This window comes from Chinchilla lanigera, unplaced genomic scaffold (genome assembly GCF_000276665.1).
Source record: "Chinchilla lanigera isolate Chin_1 unplaced genomic scaffold, ChiLan1.0 scaffold00100, whole genome shotgun sequence".
In the NCBI taxonomy this organism is placed as follows: domain Eukaryota; kingdom Metazoa; phylum Chordata; class Mammalia; order Rodentia; family Chinchillidae; genus Chinchilla; species Chinchilla lanigera.
Window position 1 is genome coordinate 650,311 of NW_004955501.1, and position 18,931 is coordinate 669,241.

The following is an 18,931-nucleotide window of genomic DNA, read 5'->3' on the forward strand; positions in this document are numbered from 1 at the left end:
AAAGCCACAGACAGAGCTGCGGCTTTAATTCACTGCGCTTTGCCATAGTGGAATCCACAGCAGGATGGGGGTGCAGAGGGCCTGGGGGTATCAGAGGGTGATGGAAATGGGGGTCCAGCTCCCTCTCAGGTCAGCAGAGTGTGGGGTCAGCTCCTTGATGGACCTCGTTAACCCTCGCTGTCCTCGCCTAACGGAGGGAATAGAGCTGCACCAGAGCTAAAGCATGTTTGCTGGTAAAAGAGGTGGTTTTTAAAGTTTTATTTGAAAATTGCTGGTGGCCACATGAATAAAAATTACCAAGTGGGTGGGAAGGTATTAAGAAGTAAAGTCCTTCCTGCTGATTTTCTTCTTGAAAGAAAACAAGATAGCACACTAATAAATATAAAAAAGGACATAAACTTAACCTCCCAGTCGGAGCTCAGACCACCCACAGCACAGTCACCTGGGGACTTGAAAAAATAATGCCCTCTGCCTGCCAAGGCTGCTGGCAGAAACAGCTGGCTGAGGGCCCCTCCTTTTCACAGGCCCTCGCAGTCCTTGTGGAAGCCTCGCAGCCCACAGGAAGTTATATCCCTGGGGTTCCCTCCCCACTTGGGACTCAGTGGAACAAGATTAGACTCCACAGTTAACACACACATCAGGTCGGGTCCTTGCCCCGAAAACTCCGAGCACTGCCCACTGCTGAAGCGTCAAGCCCAGACCCCTTCACTGGGCACTCCAGGCCTGTCACTGGCTGCCCTAGCGACCTCTCCAGCCATCCCCTGCTGTGTTCTCCCGGAGTGCCCTATGACCGGAACGCACCCTCGGCACACAGCCAGGACCGTGGAGGGCACACACCTCTTCCTGGCTTAGGCTCAGAAGGTGCCTCCCGAGGCAGCCTGTGCCTTGAGGCCTGCGGTTCCTGGCTCAGGGGCCATCATCAGGCTTGAGATCTTCAACACAATTACAGCGCAGAGGGCAGAGGCTACAGCTTGCTCCTCCCATCCTCCAGAGCCTGGTGCAGCACGGGTACGGGCAGACTCCTGCTGAAGAAGCAAGAGGCCCAACACTGGTGTTTGTGAACAACCTGCCAGCCAGCGTTGGCTCTCCCTACACAGAGGGAAGCTTCGGACAACTCTGAGCTGGGGGTTGGCGCTGTCTGCAAGAGCTCACGGCAGTCCCACAGACAGGACCCTTCCAGAACAAGTGTGAGCCCAGGAAGAAAGAACGGGTTTCCAGGGCAGGACAATGAACCCAGGAAGCCTTTTCAGAAAGGCTGTAGGATGGACCTCTCTCTGGATGGGCATGTTTTTTCCATGTTTTCCACAAAAAGCAGGACATATCCCTCCTCCCTCTGGCTCAGTGAGGTGTTTGTAAGTGGGGAGAGTAGTCACAGATGACCAGAGGCATGCATCACACTCCTACAAAATGCACTGGTCTCCCATGGTGCAGGGACAGAGTTTTCTGAAAGCCAAACACAGGTTATGATGAAAGTCGCCACAGGAGAACAAGTCGGTCCTTAAGGAACACACTGCTTACTTATATTCCCAACTTCCATCTCCTTTCCGGCCTTCTCAACATGACGGCACCTTACAGACCATTCTAGAATGCTGGCTCTTCAGTCTCAGGGATCAAGAATGGGCCCCTCTGAGGTGGGACAGTGATATTAAGTACACCTAGGTTCTTTTCGGTTTCCTCACTAAGTTTATACACTGGACGCTCTCCTACTGACCAGCTGAATGCTACTATGAGATACTTCTCTCTCTCTCTGTCTGCACATGTCTTTCTTTCTCTCACAGTGCCATGATTCTCAGCCGCTGCAGTCCCCTCCTCCTCCTCCTCCCTCACTGGAAGCCCCCACTGCTATCTCAGATCTGTTACAGCCAGATGACACAGGCCTGTGTGGGAAGGACACCCATCATTTGGAGCACTGTTTCCATGGGAAATGGCTTTGAGGTTCCAGGCAGCCCTCTCCACGCAGACACCAACTTTGGAACAGCAGCCGCTTGGCAGTGGAAGCAGCTGAGCGGGTCCCCATGGCAACCTCTGCTCCCAGAGCCCCACCTAGTCCACAGGCCGCTCCAGCAACCTACACCACTGCTCATACTGGAAACGTCTTCCTCAAAGGCAGTATTGACTCTTCAACAATTTTAATAATATGTACAGAAACCTCAGGCATCTCTAAACTGAGAAGTAAGCTCTTTTTGGTTGTCTGGTTTGCATTCCATTTCTTTGCCCATAGTCAGCAGCATCTTGCACGGCTTGGAGTCGTTTTCTGAGGGCCAGATTCACCTCCTCACACAGACCAAAAGCTCTTGAGGACCAGAGACCGGTCTTCTCATCCCCTTGCCTCGCGCAGGGCCCAGCACACAAGGGGCTCAGCGTCTGTGCATTAACTGACTGACTTGATTCTGCCTCGGCACAGCCTCCCGCTCACCCAAACCTTCCTGTGCCCAGAAGCAGGGCAATGGTGCCCATCCTTCGGAAAGAGGCTGGTTTGCACCCTTAGGAAGTGGATGGCTGGGTGGGCGGGGGACCCTACTACATCCTTTTCACTCAAAGTGAAAAGTTTCAAGTTTCAAGGTGGTGGGGGGGGCAGGTCTGGTAACAGTCTTCAGCAAAGTCCCACCAGTTCTCAGTGGGACAGCTGGGAGGTCAAAAACAGCCTCAGCTCCGACTGCAGGTAACCTTGTTCACTCAAGCCTCTGAGATGGACCCCTGTGTGTTGGGCTCCTGCACACCTTGCCAGGTTGCAGTGATGAAAGCCACTTCCCTGCCCCCTCTTTAGCCTGACCAAGGACACCCACAGCACAAAGGGCTATGCGAGGACCCTAAGTAGTACAGTAGGGCGCCCCAAGAGCTCTCCAAGTACCAGTGTCTCGAAGTTAACTATCCCTCACCAAATCTGCCCCCTTCTTCTCAAGTTTCCGGGTTCTAGGGCTTCTATGGAGCTTGTTTCTAAAACTAAGAATCCTAAACCACTGTATCTCGTCCTAGGTAAGCAGCAGATGCACATGACAGAAATGGCTTCGACTGCAGATGTCTACTTGGCCACAGGCTCCGTGGTCACCACCAGCTCCACTTAACCCCACATCTAAAGCAGTGTCTCACAGCCCTGGCCAGAGTCTGTGCTGTTCAGTACAGCAGTAACCACCAGCACCATTCGATGGACCTCCTCTGTGGGCAGGTCAGATGCCAAGGGTCATGCTTAGCACTGTAATGCCATACAACTCTAGTTCTTTTGTCAATCAATGGTCACATGGCTTTTCTTTAACTGTCATCATGATTTATGACCCTACAGGGCATTCTGCATTCTTTGTTACTGTTTTTTGTTTTGTTTTGTTTGTACCAGGAATCGAACTCAGGACCTTGTGCTTGCCAGGCAGGCGCTTGTGCCACTGAGCTATATCTCCGGCCCCTTTCATTCTTGTAGTTCTATTACAGGACCATAGACTATTAAGAGGCTGGAACAATGGGCAACCCAGAGGACTTCCCCCTAAAAATGCTATAAACTTTATGGTGGCTTGGTATTTACTGTTCTTTTGCCTATTTTGATAGTAAATTACTTTAAAGATACCCATGAGTTGAGCTGGGAGTTTCCTAGATAAGCAAGGCTGGAAGAGGAGGGCACTCTCTCTCCTAACAGAGCTCTTGGGAGAAGGAATTCACACGCGGCTGAGTCAGTCCTGGGAAGCTAATCTCATCCCCAGCATGTCTGGGTGTGCCCAGCTGTGGGGGATGAGGACACACTGGGGGGAGTGACCCAACCCATGTGGAGGAAATGGCTCTGCATTCCAGGAGCTGCCCTTCCCTTCTGCACAATTCCCAGAAATGGGCAGCTTCCCCAGAGCTGCTGACCTGCAGGCTGTACGCAAATGATGTGTGACCCACGAGGGGGTCAAGGCCATTGGCATCCCTCAAGGGTCCATACTCCCTCCCAAGCCGCTGCCCCAGCCCTGTGCTTCATGTCTTTACACACTCAAGCCAACACTGCTGTTAGATCACTGGACTCCTCTAGGAAGCCCCAGTGTGTCCAGGTCACTCCATTCGCACGACTTAACCCTGCACCCAGCCATGTATGCTACCTTGTGCTCCAAGGGGCCTTAAACATCAAGTCTGGGTAAGTGTACGCCCAAGGTGCTCCACCTCCCCAAGCCCAGAGCCATGGCAGACATCACTGACTGATCCTGAATCTCTGCCTTGCTCAGTCTTAGAATCCTTTCCACACGGCACTTCTGGCAGGCAGAGCGAGGTGACCAGCACAGAGAAAAACCATGCTTACTGTTCTAGACCGAACCCACTACCCTTCTTTTCCCTCCCTCCCATACCACCTAGTGGCCATCTTTTTCCTGACAGGTGTGGGGCAGCAATGGTGAACCTTTCAGATACCAAGTGCCCGAACTGAAACCGAAAACCCACTTACTTTCCACAAAGTGCCAACACTACAATTAAACCTGAACACTGAGGTTTTAGTTTAGAAAAAACAACTGTTATCTGGTGCTTGGCTGCTGGGGTAAGGTGGCTCGAGGGTGGACAGAGAGGGCCCTGTGTGCCCACTGAGGCATGTATGCCATGGGTTCACCACCACTGGTCTGGCGGCTTCAGGAGTAGGCAAGCCGCGTGTGGTGGTGCACACCTGTAATCCCAGCACTCGGGAGGCTGAGGCAGGAAGATTGTTGTGAGTTCAAGACCAGCCTGGGCTACAAAGAGAGTGCAAGGCCAGCCTGAACTGCATAGTGAGACCCTGTCTCAAAAAGACAAAAAAACAAAACAAAACAAAAAAATGAAAAGAAAAAAGGAGTACGCTGCCTGGCTATCTACTACCCAGGTCTTTTGTTAACCCCCAGTGCCTGCTTGTCTTCCAGTCACACCTGACTACTGGCAGCAGGGCAGAAATGATCACCCAGTGGTCCAGCGACCCAGGCAGAGGCCAATGCCTACAGAAAGCGAGGGGCTCCTACAACATTGGCCCTACAGCCCCCCAGGGCCACGTGCTTCTTATCTCACTGCTGTGAACACCTGTGTCTTTCCCACAAGTGTGGGGTGCCACATGGACAGGGCCCGGGCCTAGCACTCTACCACCCAGTGCTGAGTCCCGAGGAGTGTGCAGAAGCCATAGTACCCGCCGTGGTCATTACAATAGCGCGCACGTTAAAAAAACGGCAGGAATGCTGAACGTAAGCAACGCGGCCGTTGCTGTAGGAAGATCTCACCATTAATTAACTCATCCAACTCTCACAGCACCCTTTCCAGCTAGGGGCTTCAATTATCCTTATCTTATAGCTGAAAAAAACAGGGGCGCAGAAAAGTAAAATAAGTCTTCTAAGGGTGCCCAGCTAGACAGGGGCAGCGCCAGGACCCGAGACCATCATGTGGACCATCCTCCTATGGCTGGTATGGTGGTGGACGTGTGTGTGCCAGGCCAGGGCAGAGGTCAGCAGTGACTCAGGGCGTCACAGTCCCTGCAGGGGCAGCGGTGGGGCAGGCCAGAGCCGAGGAGGCACCCCAGGCAAATGCTGGTCACTGAGAACAGACACCTTGCCACCTCAAACGCCGACTTTTAACAGTCTGTTGAACAGAACACAGGCCTGGTCCTGGCAGAAGCCCCAGCCCTAAGGAACAGAGAAGAAGCTGAGGGCACTAGGCAGCTGATGTCTCGTTCTCTAGTACCTCCATGTGAGAGAGATCCTCTTCCTTGTACTGGTTACTGCCCCAGCCCATCCAGCATCCCGTAAATGAGCTGCTCCTGGCCCGGCTTACAGCTGCTCCTCACCTGGAGCTCCTTATGAAAGAGCTCGCCCCATCACCACAGCAAGCAAGCTGCTTTCCTCTGTAGCAGTGGGGACAATGGCAGAGCTGCCTTATGGTGGTACAAGGGGCTCTCAGGGCTGCACGGCGTGTGGCTCACTGGCTGGCACAGAGCACCTGGCTCAGTGGTTACCATCATCAGCATCCCCATCAGCATTCACCCCAAGTGGGACAAAGCACTCCTGCTGCTGCTGCTCCAAAACCCTTCCTGAGCTCCTCAAGCTCCCTGCAACTAGCTAGCTCTGGAGAGACAGCTCAATACAACGCAGCCCCTCACACCCGCTCCCTGCATGGTTTCAACTCCCAACACTGCCCTGGAGAGGGCACCCAGGGGCCTGCCCTCGGTCCCCACAGCATGCCCCAGGACAGCAACTTCCCAAATGCTTGCTGGCTGAATGAATGATGGGACAGGAACCAAGCCCTTTCTGTACGTCCCCAAGTACTCAGGAGGTGCTTGCTCACAACAGAGCATGTGGAAGATACCAAACTGCTATTAAACTCCGCACTAAGCCAAGTGTCTCCCTCCAGTCCTTAGGTCCAGAAGTGTTCTCCATCAGAAAGCCGAGCCCTGTAGTTTGCAGGGTATAGTCCTTAGCAACAAGAAAGCTGGCAGGTCACAGGGCAGAATCCCAGAGAAGAGAGAGCCAGAAGTGAGGCCACCCTTCCCTAATGACACCCACCTGCTCAACTCCATGACCCTGAGGCCTCCAGTCAGTGCCCCATAGCACCTCCTGTGCGCTGGGTCCTGGGACTTGGGGATACTGAGATGAACAAGCCCTGCCCCAATGTGGGGCTCACAGTGTGAATTAGTCAGACAGAAGTTACAGCCCAGGGCCAAGTAATGTGGGAGTTCAGGAGTGGGGCATGTCACCCCGCCTGGGGAACACTGGGGAAGGTTTCTTAGGAGGGGTGTCTTAGTTACTTTTCTCATTGCTGAGTCAAAAATACTCAACTAAATTTAAAGGGGAAAGGTTTATTTAGCGCACAGTTTGCAGAAGTTTCTGTCCATAATTGGCTGGTTCCGAGGCAGGGTGGCAGGGCAGAAGGGCATCGCAGAAAGAAATAGCTTATGGCAGCAGAAGGCAGCAGAGCAAGCAAGCAAGGGGCCTTAGCAGCTTCTTTTGCCCCTTTTATACTCTATCTAGGATACCAGGATTAGGGCTATGCCAAACAATCAGTGGACTGATTTAGCAATCACATACCCTTAATCTAAGCATCACACACTCTAGATCCAGCCACCTCTGAAAAAGCCCCACCTATGATCACATGAGGCTTTGGGAGGGACATCCAGACAAAAACCATAACAACAGGCAATGCCACAATGGAGTCTTAGGCTGGAGATATAGCTCAGTGGCATAAGCGCCTGCCTGGCAAGCACAAGGTCCTGAGTTCGATTCCCGGTACCAAAAAAAAAAAAAACAAAAAAGAAAACAGAGTGCAGTCTTAGAGGCCAAGTAGGTATTAGCCAAGGAAGAAAGGACAAGCGTGTCCCAGATGAGGAATAGAAGCTACAAGGTGTGAAGCACAGAAAACCGAGGAGGCCCTGAGTTCTACAAGGGATGGGATGTGACTGAGTGTGTACACATTCAGCCCAGGACAGAGGTCAGCTGTGAGTCAGGGAGGCTCAGTGTGTGTGTGTGGGGGGGGGGGCCTTCCTGAACGCGAAGACATCTTCATCTCTGCATCCCTACACTACCCACAGCTCAGGCCGCACAGTGGCTGCTGAGGAAGCTTTGGATGATGAAGGAATAAATGGCCAAGCCTCAGACCCTCCCCTACTCACAGGCTACACGGAGTGCAATGCAGACCGCTGCAATACAGACCTGCTAGAGGGCTTCCCTGTCTACAGGGCCCGCACAGCTCACTGTGATGAACACGGAAAAGCGGGCAGGCCCAGGGAGACGGTGAGTTACGCAGCACAAACTCAAAGTGCCCTAGAAGCTCAGAGGTGAGGACAGTGGCTGGAGGGTCGGGAAGGAGCAGGGACCCGCGACGGCGAGCTGGGCTGCACGGATCCGTGTGAAGGGCTATGACCCCATCTCACCCAGGGGAGAGAGAGTCAGAGCTGCTGAGCCAATTGCCAAAGGAACAGTCTGGTAAAGGGAGAAGCCGAGGTCCGGCACCCAGCCCCCACGAGCCACGAAACGAAAACTCTGTCCCAGTTGTTGCTCAGCCAGTCCACCAGGCCTGGTGGGTCTAAGGGCTCTGGGAATCCAGAGCGGCTAAAGGTCATGCAACTTTCCCAACACACCTTCACCTGGCCTCTGGGGTCCCATCCCTGTCCCCTAACTGCGTCCCCACACCTCACCAAGGACAGGGAAGGTGGGCAGGACCCCAACACGGAGGAGGGGAACAGGGCCCCGGCCCACAGTGCATGGGCTCCGTGGGGCCAGGGCCACCTTGAGGCTCACAGCTTGCACAGGTAGCAGCTGAGGGAGGGGAGGAGGAAGTGGCTTTGTTTTTAAATCCTTGTTCTCAGCGCCTGGAGGTCTATTAATGTTTTCCTAGTGTGGGGGCCGTCTCACCTGTAGCCAGGAGGAGACCTTCTGCACCCCCCACAGGAATCTGCGTGTGACTGGGCGGGTCAACTGGGAAGTCACCAAACGGGAAGGGCGGACCTCTGGACACGCTGGTTCCCCACACCAGGGCCCTGGGGTCCTGCCCGCTCCCCGTGCTGTCTCAGCTGAGCCCTCTGCTCGTGGGGCCTCTCACCTCACTCTCCTCCCGCACAAACCAGATTCAGCCGGCTCCTCCTCCCATGGCCAACCCACGGCCCTCTCCCCAGCTTCCCGTCCCAGACCCCCAATCTCTTCCTCCTTTCTCCCTTCACTTCATCCCTTTATCTCAAGTCTGACACCAACAGCCAGCTACCCTGCCACGTGGCCCACCCACTTCGGCGGCTCCTGTCCGCGCTCTGCCTGGCCCCCTTCACTAGTATGCCCCTCCGCCCCACTCCACCATTATCACCCCTCAGTCACTGCTGAACACAAGGATCCTCCCAGAAAACTGCCCGTGGGAGCCTGAAGCTCCAGTCCCTGACAGGGCGTTCTAGGCCCTCCCCAACTGCCTGGCACCCTTTCCCCTGGTCACCAGGCTCTAGCTCCGGGCAGGGCACTGGCCCCCATGGGCAGGGTCTTCCACTGAGCTGCCTGTGCTGTGAAAACAACCCCTGTAACTACGGAGCTGCTTCAGTTTCTGGGGCTCTGAACTGAGGCCCAGCAGCCTGTTCTGCCAGCCCTCTTCTCCCTCCGACCCTCCTTGCCGGAGCCTCTTGCTTCTATCTGTGCTGTACTAGGTGGCTTGCATCTTCCCCCTTGACAACTCACAGGCACCTTGCCACAAAGGCACTGTTAGCCCTCAAGAACCCTGAAGGCCACAGCTCTGTGGTGTGCTCAGGGCCCCACGTGTCCATCTGAGGTCTGCCACAGGGCCACCCTTCCTCTTCTGGGGAGCAAGCCTCTCCCCGCTCCCCTTAAATCCTGAAGCTGTTGCTTCACAGTCGGAGTAGAGCAGGGGCTGAGGGCTGGACCTCGTCACCCTTGTCTCTGTCCCTTCCCCCCAGTTCTGCACCAGAGTCTACGACAGGACTACTAGAGAGTTTATGTTGTGAAAGAGCAGCCGGGACTCTGAGTTTTGTGTGAGAATTCCAGATTTTTAAAATACTGGCTAGCAATGTAAAATGTTTAAACACTGCATAAGCCACCTGGCCTTTCTGTGCATGTACGCATGCTCGTGCCGCCCAGGGGTCTAGCTGCCCAGGGCCAACTTTCCTCGCTGCCCTGGTCTGGCCTGCTTTTGGCCGCAAAGCAAAGAATCGAGAGATGAGAGGAAGTAGAGCTGCCCCTGAGAAGGGCAGCGGCGGCCTGAAGGGAAATTTCCAGGGAAAGGTTCTCCAAGGGAAGGGGACACAGCGCCCCACAAGGGTGTCAGAGCCCGGGGAGGCAGAGGGCAAAAAGGCACATTCAGGAAGGACTGTGGCTTGGCTTTGTTTACATCATTCATATTGAAAAATATTAAAACCATTAACAAAGAATGTGAATATTTTTATGCTTAATTGAGAAAGAGACAGGGTCTAGGCTCTTCTCTGAGGCAGGGCAAGGAGATCCAATCTCCGTTTTTACAAAGTAACCAGAATGCCGAGAGAAGATTGGGGCCAAATAAAAGAGAAACTTCCTGAAAACGAGTCAGGCATGGCAATGAGAAGGCCAGGGAGGTGTGGGATTTTCCAACGCGAAGGCCTGTGGAGAAGGCTGCAGGAGGACTGGCTGCCTGGCTTGGCCATCCAACCAGGGCTGCAGGCAGGGTGGGATGACTTCTTGGGGACCTTTCCAGACCCAGCCATTCAAGCCCACTCAGCTGGAAAGGCAGGAAGCCACTTTCCACAGCTCTAAATGGCTGCTGTGTTTTTCTGTCCTCCTAACCAGCCTGGCCAGGACAGCACAATGGCACGAAGGACCAGGGCAGAGCGGGCAGATTGCTCCATTCCCGGGCGGGGCGCTCATCCGAAGGGCAGGGGCGGGGGCCACCCTCCCACCCCTCTGCCTTCTACATACAGCACTTTCATTTAAAAACCGTCCGTCCCAGCTTTGCCCCTCCGAGGCTGTATAATCTCGGGCAAATTAAAAACCTCTACGCAGAACTACGGTTGGTAAAGTAGCAGCAACACGAGGGAGCTGGAATCAGGCAGAGTCCTGTGGTCAGGACTGATAATTACAATGCATGCTTATTACGTCCAACCACATGCTAAGCACCTGGTATGTACCTTCCCTGGCCCCCTCTGTGCCGCCAGCCGAGGTGAGATTACTGTTATGTTCTCCACATGCACCCAGCTATTTGCCTTGACAACACTTTGCACGCTGGTAGTTAATGCTTAGTTGTTCACGATGTAATGTGTATTCTTAGCAGCCTGTCAGTGCTCAGCACAGGGCGGGCACAAGAAGGTGCTTGATCAATACTTGCTTGTTTATGTCATCTCTAATTCTTACGGCTACTCTGCAAAACGTTCCGATGGGAACACACAAAAACTCAGCACCTGGGTTTGCTCTGGTCATTACGACAAGAGCCCTGATTTAAGAACTTGGTCTGGTTAGTAACGACAATAACAACGCCATAGCTTCTGCAGGTTCTTAACTCCTAAGCCTAGGATGCTTGGACAAGCACTTAAAAGGCCCCTTTACAGATACAAACGGATTGTCCGCATCTTAGTCCAAGATGTCGGCACTGCTCTGCAACCCAAAGTGATGAAATCTGGAGTATTTTGAGGGTGAAAGTGTCCAGCAGAGTCGATCCCTGGGAAATGGCAGGAAATTAGCTGCGAGAAGAGCGATGTCAGGCAGATTCTCCAGGGGAGTGACCAAGCTGAGGGAGGATCTTTGGTATTCACTGTCAACTGCTTCCCTGTTCCGAGCCACAGGAATCCCTTTCTTCTAAGCCTGTGGTGAAAGCCTGTGGTGAAAGCCTGTTATATACGACAGCAGTGATTTGGTGGGGTGTAGGGATCAGGAAGCTGAGCCCACTGTATACACACGGGACACAGTGAGGCCTCACCGTCTACGGAAATACTGCTGAAGCGGGAGAAGTACTGCTTGAGCAATTAAAAGAGTAAATTATATCCTCAGGCACATCTACAAGGAAAGAATCCTTTGGGAAGAATTAGGAAACGTTAGAGGAGGGATGCGTCTCCCATCTCTCATCTGTGGGATGAGGGCCAGAGCCAGTATATCTGGACCAGAGAAGAAAAGGGGATGGGGGGTAGCTGGGACATCTTCGCTTACGGAAATGGAAAAGGAGGCTCACAGAGGTGGGGGTTCAATCAAAGCCACACCGACAACACAGTGGAGCAGAAATTGGAGACAACCCCTCCTCCCCAGAAGGGACACCAAGAGTCTCTAGTGCTCTTTAGACTGCCAACTCTGATGCCAGCTGGGTGGCCCCAGACCTCTGCTTGAACAGCAAGTCCTGCCAGAAACCCTGCTTGGGGCAATGGCCACTCCTGCTTCCACACACAGACCCTGCCCTAGCCTTCCGCCTATCTTTCCTATTTACCCGCACCAACCCTAAATAGAAAAGCCCTGGTGAAACCCTCCGTTAGAATGGTTGTTTTGTTGAAGTGCAAGTGACCGGCCCCTGCTGCCCCTCTCCATCCCTCCAGCCATCCCCAGTTGGAATCCAGCAATAAAACAAAGGCTTTGTTTCTGTATTTTGATTTCCTCCCTAAAATCTCAACCATGCAGGAAACACCCACCCAGCCCCAGATAAATGGACTGGGGCCACTGCCCACTGAGGTTGGGTGGGGCTGGGTCAGCGAGTGGAGATGGAGCAGAGGCTGTGAGGCTGGCGCGCTGGAGCTGCCGGGCGCACCTGACCTCTGTCCAGCCCGGTTTCCTCTGAAGGGAAAGGGACTGGGTGTGAGGAGCCGCCAGCCAAGGAAGCTCAACCTGAGGAAAGTGAGTGCGAAGAGACAGCTCGGGAGACATATGTCACACAGGCTTTTCACACTCGCCCCCAAGGCTCGGGGATGGTGTCTCTGCCCTTCTTCCCTCGGTGCTGGGTACAATAAAGCGGGCATTGAAAGACGAGCATGACAGAGGCTATTTTGGGCTGCGGGGCTGACTCCTGAGAGAACCGCTCAGCTGACAAAGATGCGTTTGCCCTTCTTTGGGCCTCCATTGCCAGAGGAGTTAAAATACAAAGAGGTGAATTTGTGGGTTGTCTAGAGAGGGAGGTCTTTGAAATTCTAAAGGATCAGACCAGGTGTAATCCCAGCACTGGGGAGGCTGAGGTAGAAGGATCTTTGCGAGTTCGAGACCAGCCTGGGCTACACAGTGAGCTCAAGGCCAGCCTGAACTGCACAGCGAGCCCCTGTCTCAAAAAGACAAAAAAGGAACTCTAAAGGATCAAAAGAGAAAAATGCTGAATTAAAGTTAATTTTGCTTTTGAAATGAAAATAATACTTCAGGGAGGAGGCACAACCTGTTGCAGCCTCCCCAAATCACCAAGTCCTAAAGGGTGAGTGGGACTCACAAATTCCACCACCATTCAAGCAGTCTCCAGACAGCTCCACTGCCTACAAATAAATACCTTGACTCTCAGCACTTGTTCTACTAGGGACATACAGCATGTGTAGTAGGTTCTTTGCAGACCCAACTTGTTACTGAGAAAGCAGGCTTGTAAACCAACACATCTATGATCAAGTAAGAACTGGTTTTCTGACATACATAATTACTTTCATCCATACCCTTTCTACAGTGAGTCAAGCCCCAAATGAACGGGCCCTTTGAGGGCTCAGCCCCCAGCCTTTACTGACTTCTGTATCTCCATCAGACAGGACAGAACGGGGCAGTGTGACACCTTGCTGGCAGCTCAGGGACAGAGGACATTTCTCATCCTTAATTATGGGACTCCCGCAGGTCCCCACAGTATATTAGGAAATTAGCTCAAATCTTGGTCCCCAATCATGACTCACAGAAAAAAGGTCTGCCTGGTAAGGAAGGCATTCCCAGAACTATTTGGATCTTTGATGCACAGTTTTTAAAAAGCAGAGCTTTCCTTGCTGTTCTAACTCAAGCCCAAGACACACGCAAACAGAATCTCACCAGGCTCCTGGGGGTCAACCACTGGGTAGGAAGAGAGACTGGAAATAGCTGGGTGAAAACTGCCTGCAGTTCTCACAGGCGGCTTCTACCCTTTCCAGCTGAACAGCTGGTTGCCCCACCGGCTGTTCCTGCTTGGCAGAGAGAAGAGGACCTGTTACTGGGGCCCTGAGGCCTGTTCTAAAGGGAAAAAGACCAGGGATTAGAAAGTGTTCTATTAGACTTAGTGTCCTTTATATTCTAAAGTTTTACACTTTAGAATATAAAAAGTATTTTAAAAATACATCTAAAAAGATGTTTAAGATGAGCTACCTAACAAGTCATTGTCACTTTTAGATATAAAAAGAGAACCCTGTCTCCTTTGTCTCTCTGAAGTATACCTTCCACCCTTCATGTAAATTGCAGTTCAGTGGGGGCAGCTGTGACTAAACCACATTCTGCAACCCACACTGGTGAAGGCAGGTGTGGGTGAGGGTGGATGAACATCTCTGAAAAAGGTCAAAGCTGGAAATGCAAACTGGTCCCATGCCCCAGTACGATCAAGAGCAGTGCACAGAGCTTCTATCAGCATCCTTGACAGAGGCCCAGTTGGGGATTAGCTGGGGACATGAAGCCAAAAGAGAAAGTCAACGTATGGAAACTCAAGGTAAGGCTCCAAACCAGCCAGGCCAAACGATGGGGATCCATTTTTAAGTCCTGCCCTACCATGACAAGGAAGAAGTCCAGACAAAATGGTTATAATCTGTTCATTCTGGATAATGGTGTCTGCTATATTATCTTTTATATTTTTCTTTTTTGAAACTAAAAAACACAGCATGCACCTGACCCAGGAGTTCAGAGCTGACTACAGAATTAGTGAGTCGGGGGGCTGACGGCCAGCCCTCTCTACCTTTTTTCCAACTAGCCGTGGCCACCCCTGCGTGGCTTCCGCTGCCTCACCACATCCGCGTGCACAGGCTGGTCTGTCCCCTCGCCTCGGGGAGCCCACGGCAGCAGTGGTTATGTACAGGCAGCTCCTACCATCTACACAGTGCCAGTGCCATTTTTGGTCCTGCAGTGCTGGAAAGAACAGGTGTAGTGGAAGCATCGTGTGCCTCACAGAGCACTCAGTCAGAACCATCCTGTCTCTGCTCCTCTCAGGTGATGACTTTGGGGTCCTGCTTCACCTCCCTGAGCCTCAGTCTCCACATCCATAAAAGACTAACAGGATTCAGCAAAATTACTGTGAGGCTTAGAAATGACGACTATAAAGTATATATAGCATAGGGCAAGCCATACTATCTTTCCTTTGTTGAAGGAAAGATGTATGAGTGGATGGATGGATGGAAAGATGGGTGGATGGACAGATGGATGGATGTATGGGTGGATGGTTGGATGAGTGGATGGATGGGTGGGTGGATGGAAAGATGGGTAGATGGAAAGGTGGATGGATGGATGGATGGCTGGATGGATAATTGGATGGATGAATGGATGGACGGATGGATGGGTGGGTGGGTGGGTGGGTGAATGGATGGGCAGATAGGTGTGTGGATGGATGGATGGATGGGTGGAGGGATGGATGGATGGGTGGGTGGATGGAAAGATGGGTGGATGGACGGATGGATATGTGGATGGATGGATGGATGGGTGGATGGATGGATGGGTGGATAGATGGGTGGATGGATGGATGGATGGATGAAAAGATGGTCATACTGAGAGGCTATCTTTAAACGATACCACTTGAGGAGCAGCTGGAGAAAAGTAAGACCATCAAAGGCTGGTACGGGATGGGTTATGAGAAAGAAAAGAACTCTGTAAGGATGAGATTCCCCAGAAAGTGCTCAATGGCGCAGGACACTAAGTATTGGGTCTCTAGAAGGGTCCAGTGGAAGCCACGGCCACCCCTAAGGGCTGTCACAGGAGGGATTCCCCTGTCAAGAGCTCCCCAGCCTTTAGTCAGAGTCACTTTCCCATCCTGGCCATATTTGTCTATTGCTACACTGTTATCAGTTTAATGTTTACCTTAAAGTTATCATATTTAAGAAGAAGTACACTTTCAACTTAAAACTTTTCTTTGGCTTTAACCTGGGCAAAATACCTATTTAAAAAGCAGGTTTGAGGGGCTGTGGATTTAGCTCAGTGGCACAGCGCCTGCTTGGCAAGCGCAAGGTTGTGAATTCGATTGCCGGTACTGGGAAAAAACCAAAAGAAAAAAAATTTTTTTAAAAATAAAAAGCAGGTTTGATGTGACGCCTGTATTTTTTCACTAACACATATAAACAAGTACACAACTATTAACATGGAAGACGCCATCTGCATGTGAACTGAGACTTAATTCGCTTAAGGGGCCCTGCAGCGGGGAGGGATCTGTTATTTGAGGTTGCTTGAGTAATGATAATGTTCTTCATTCTCGTGGTCCTTTCTGGTCTCCCAGCATATTTCATCTGTGTATTTCCTCTAATCCCCATGACAACCCTGAGAGAAGACAAGAAAAGTCACAGATGGAGCCCAGCCCAAGCAGCGCAGGCCCACCCAACCCTATAGATAGTCACAGGAGGCCAGGATTAAGGCTCCACACCCGACACTCCATCCTGCCCTCCTCTGCCCAAGCACCACAGGCTGCACAGCCAGCTGCATTCCTGGTGTGCTCCCAAGCTCACTAGCAGAACAACCTTTATGGAAATCAGGCTCTGTAGACAAACAACATGCCCTTCTGGGACCCAGAATGTCACCTCCTCAGCTGGTGATGACCCTGCTGTCATTCAGCCATCTGGCCACCGGCAGGCACCATCTACTGAAGCTGTCAGGAATATTAAAGGACAATGGATCACAGCGGCCAGAGAAAAGCACAGAGGTGTGAACCAGGCCACGGAGGGCTGGGGGAGAGGGTCTCTGAGAATGGACAGACCATCGCGCACAGCAGAAACGCTGCCTGGACAAGAGATGGGGACAAGGTTACAGGGCAGCAACTGTCAAGGAGCACAGTGTGGCCTTGCCCTCGGCCTCAACACATCAGCTCAACCATCTGAAGTGCGAGTGGTGGCGGCACTGTCTTCTCTGTCATAGCCCCACAGAACAGGCTACCAGCTGACCCTAGGCACTCCTGACACCCACCTCACTGTCTCAGGCTGCCCTGCAGTGGTACACTGGCCTGGCTAGGACAACAGGACTACTGAGCAGGTCCTCAATAAACAGCAGTGAAGCGAGGTCGCTCTAAACCAGGGGTGGCCAACCTGAAATCCCAGGCTCATTTTCAGAGATCCCTAAACTCTCTTGAATCACATGCCCAGATTTGCACATTGAACAACTGTCCTGGATTTCTCACTGCTGTATTAAAAAGGCCGAGTCCAGAACACAAAAACCTTAATTCTGAACTCCAGGCCCTCTGTCTTCTTGGTTGCTCGTCCCAGGCAAGAATTCAGTGAAAGTTTACAATGACCCCAGAAGAGCTGTGAGGAACTTTGGGAGATCTGGGAGCTGCTTAGCCCACTAGCATATTTGAGTTTTGTTCCTTGCACCCCAAACCATCCCCGCTGACTCAGCACCACATGGCCCAGAGGCGTTATCTAAGACAATGAGCACAACGCCTCCAAGTTCACCAACAAAATTCCTCCCAATGATGAATTCTCAGCTTAGTCCCTAGACCATGAGTTCTTGCTAGACGCCCCAGGTCCCAGGGAGCTCATCCAGGTCCTTCCTTTTTCTGATCTCTAGACAAAGGTGCAAGTACCTCATAGCAAGCTCATGCCTGCTGAGGCCCAGCAGATACAGAGCCTCTGGAACTCAGTGCATACCCTCTGGACCCTTGAGAACATTCCAGCTTTGGACCAGAACCTTTGGACCAAACCATACTCATATGACTCATGTTAGTCATATGAGTACGGTTTGAACAAACTCCATTAAGCTCATGAGCAGGTATGTTTTCAGTCACTGTCAGGAAGGCACACACCGGGGCAGGTCACTGGTGGAACAGATTACAATGATTACACCAGATGGAAAACATACAGTGAAGACCGCCCTTCCCTGAGAACTCACGAGATCCACAAGGCTGGTCAGCATGTGATTCTGGCAAGTCACCCCAGGAACTCAATGTGGGAGAGCGTAACAAGTCCTTCCTGGTTCCAGGTAGTCACTGGAGCTCAGGACCCAACCCCAGGTGTAATGGACTTGTCACATTCTAGGAAAGTGTGAATATTCACTGGTGGAGCTAATAATAAAAGTTTCACCTGTCACAAAAGTGTCGTAGGAAGCTTAAAGCCTAAGAAGTAGAAAATAGAAACCGCTTTATGCAGGAACAAAGCTGACAACCCTGGAAGATGGTCACCTGCCTCCCCAGTGGGCTTTGTCCACTCCTTTCCTCCATAAGGAAAAGTCAAGGTCACCTCCGGGGGCTACAGTTTCCACCATAGCACCGGGCTTGCTCACCACTACTCCCTCAAAAAGGCGGGCAACCCTGAAAATTCCAGGGCATCAAAGCCTCTCACCCTGGCAGAGAAAGGCCAATTACCCCATAAAGCCACTGACAAGAGATATGACCTGGCCGGTGGGCAGTGTGAACAGACCCAAGGGTAAAAACTATGTCTCAAAACATTTTCAGCCCTAGTCACCTGGGACAGGCAATTTACAGGAAATTAGGAGTTTTACAAAAATGTTAGCAGCTCAAGTTTCTTGGAAAAAGCGGCAGAAGAAATCCTAAGCACTGTCTCTGTGAAAGCATTTTGTTCACTACTAAGCTTTGACACAGGTCAGTTACTAGCAGTACACGTAACCACCACCTTGTACTGCAACCCACCATGATGTCTGCAGAGAATGCTAGACTACCAACGCGTAACACAGGCTGCAGGAGAGCCCAGCACCTAGGATCACGGGCCAGAACAGACGCGTGGCCCAAAGTACAGACTCTGGATACCATCCTGGGCAAGATGCCGACCCTTTCTAGCCCCGGCTCCCCGTCTGCATACCAGGATAATAAAACCTTTGGGGGCGGGGGTCCTGTCAAACGATTCAAGTGCCCGGTCCTTTGTGCGCTGTGCTGTTTTTGTAGTGGGGCCTCCGCGCTTCTCAGTCAGATCTGCTCACTCCTGCTGCCAAGCAAACCTCTGTGAGGCCACAGTGTGGTCTCCTCAGTCACGCTGCCTGCTGCAGGGCAGAATGTGCGTCCCGGACAAGCGAGAACCACTGTAGTCCAAGTAGCCCACGCGGGAGGAGAGGCAGGGTCCGAGCCAGAGTCAAGCCCCAGGGCGGTGGTCTTTGTCCCCCTCCGCTGCGCACCCTGCCCCAGGCCCGCAGCCCGCTCGGGTCTATCCAGGTCCTCGCTGCGTGTCCCAGGGCCCTGCTGCTGCCCGGCATCGCCGCTCCCAGGCCTTCCCCGACCCGCCTCTCGCGCGTACCGGCCCCCGAGGGCTCCCACGGCCCCTGGCTCCCCGGATCCCACCTGACCGCGCCGCCTCGTCACCCTCCCACGGGGCAGGCGCCGGCACGGTGTCACCCGCGGGGCGCGCCGCCGGTTCAGCGCCGCAGTCCAGGCCCGGGGGGACCCGAGCCCCAGCTCCAGCCCGGCGGCGCGGGCAGAG

The 18,931-nt window shown here is 52.7% G+C and overlaps 1 protein-coding gene across 7 annotated transcripts in view; it reads right to left on the reverse strand.

The window, feature by feature from the left end:
• The window catches only part of Mras (muscle RAS oncogene homolog), a 55,102-nt gene that overhangs the window by 35,008 nt on the left and 1,163 nt on the right, over nt 1-18,931 (reverse strand). The window contains exon 1 of one of the 7 annotated variants that reach the window (XM_005406737.2): nt 18,793-18,931. The exons of 3 other annotated variants lie outside the window; for them this stretch is intronic. The gene's annotated coding sequence lies outside the window, so the exon portion shown is untranslated. Of the gene's footprint in view, nt 1-837; nt 858-8,312; nt 8,338-18,319; nt 18,341-18,792 lie in introns of those variants that run through there. 3 more of the 7 variants (XM_013505797.1, XM_013505799.1, XM_005406736.2) reach the window with 3 other exon arrangements.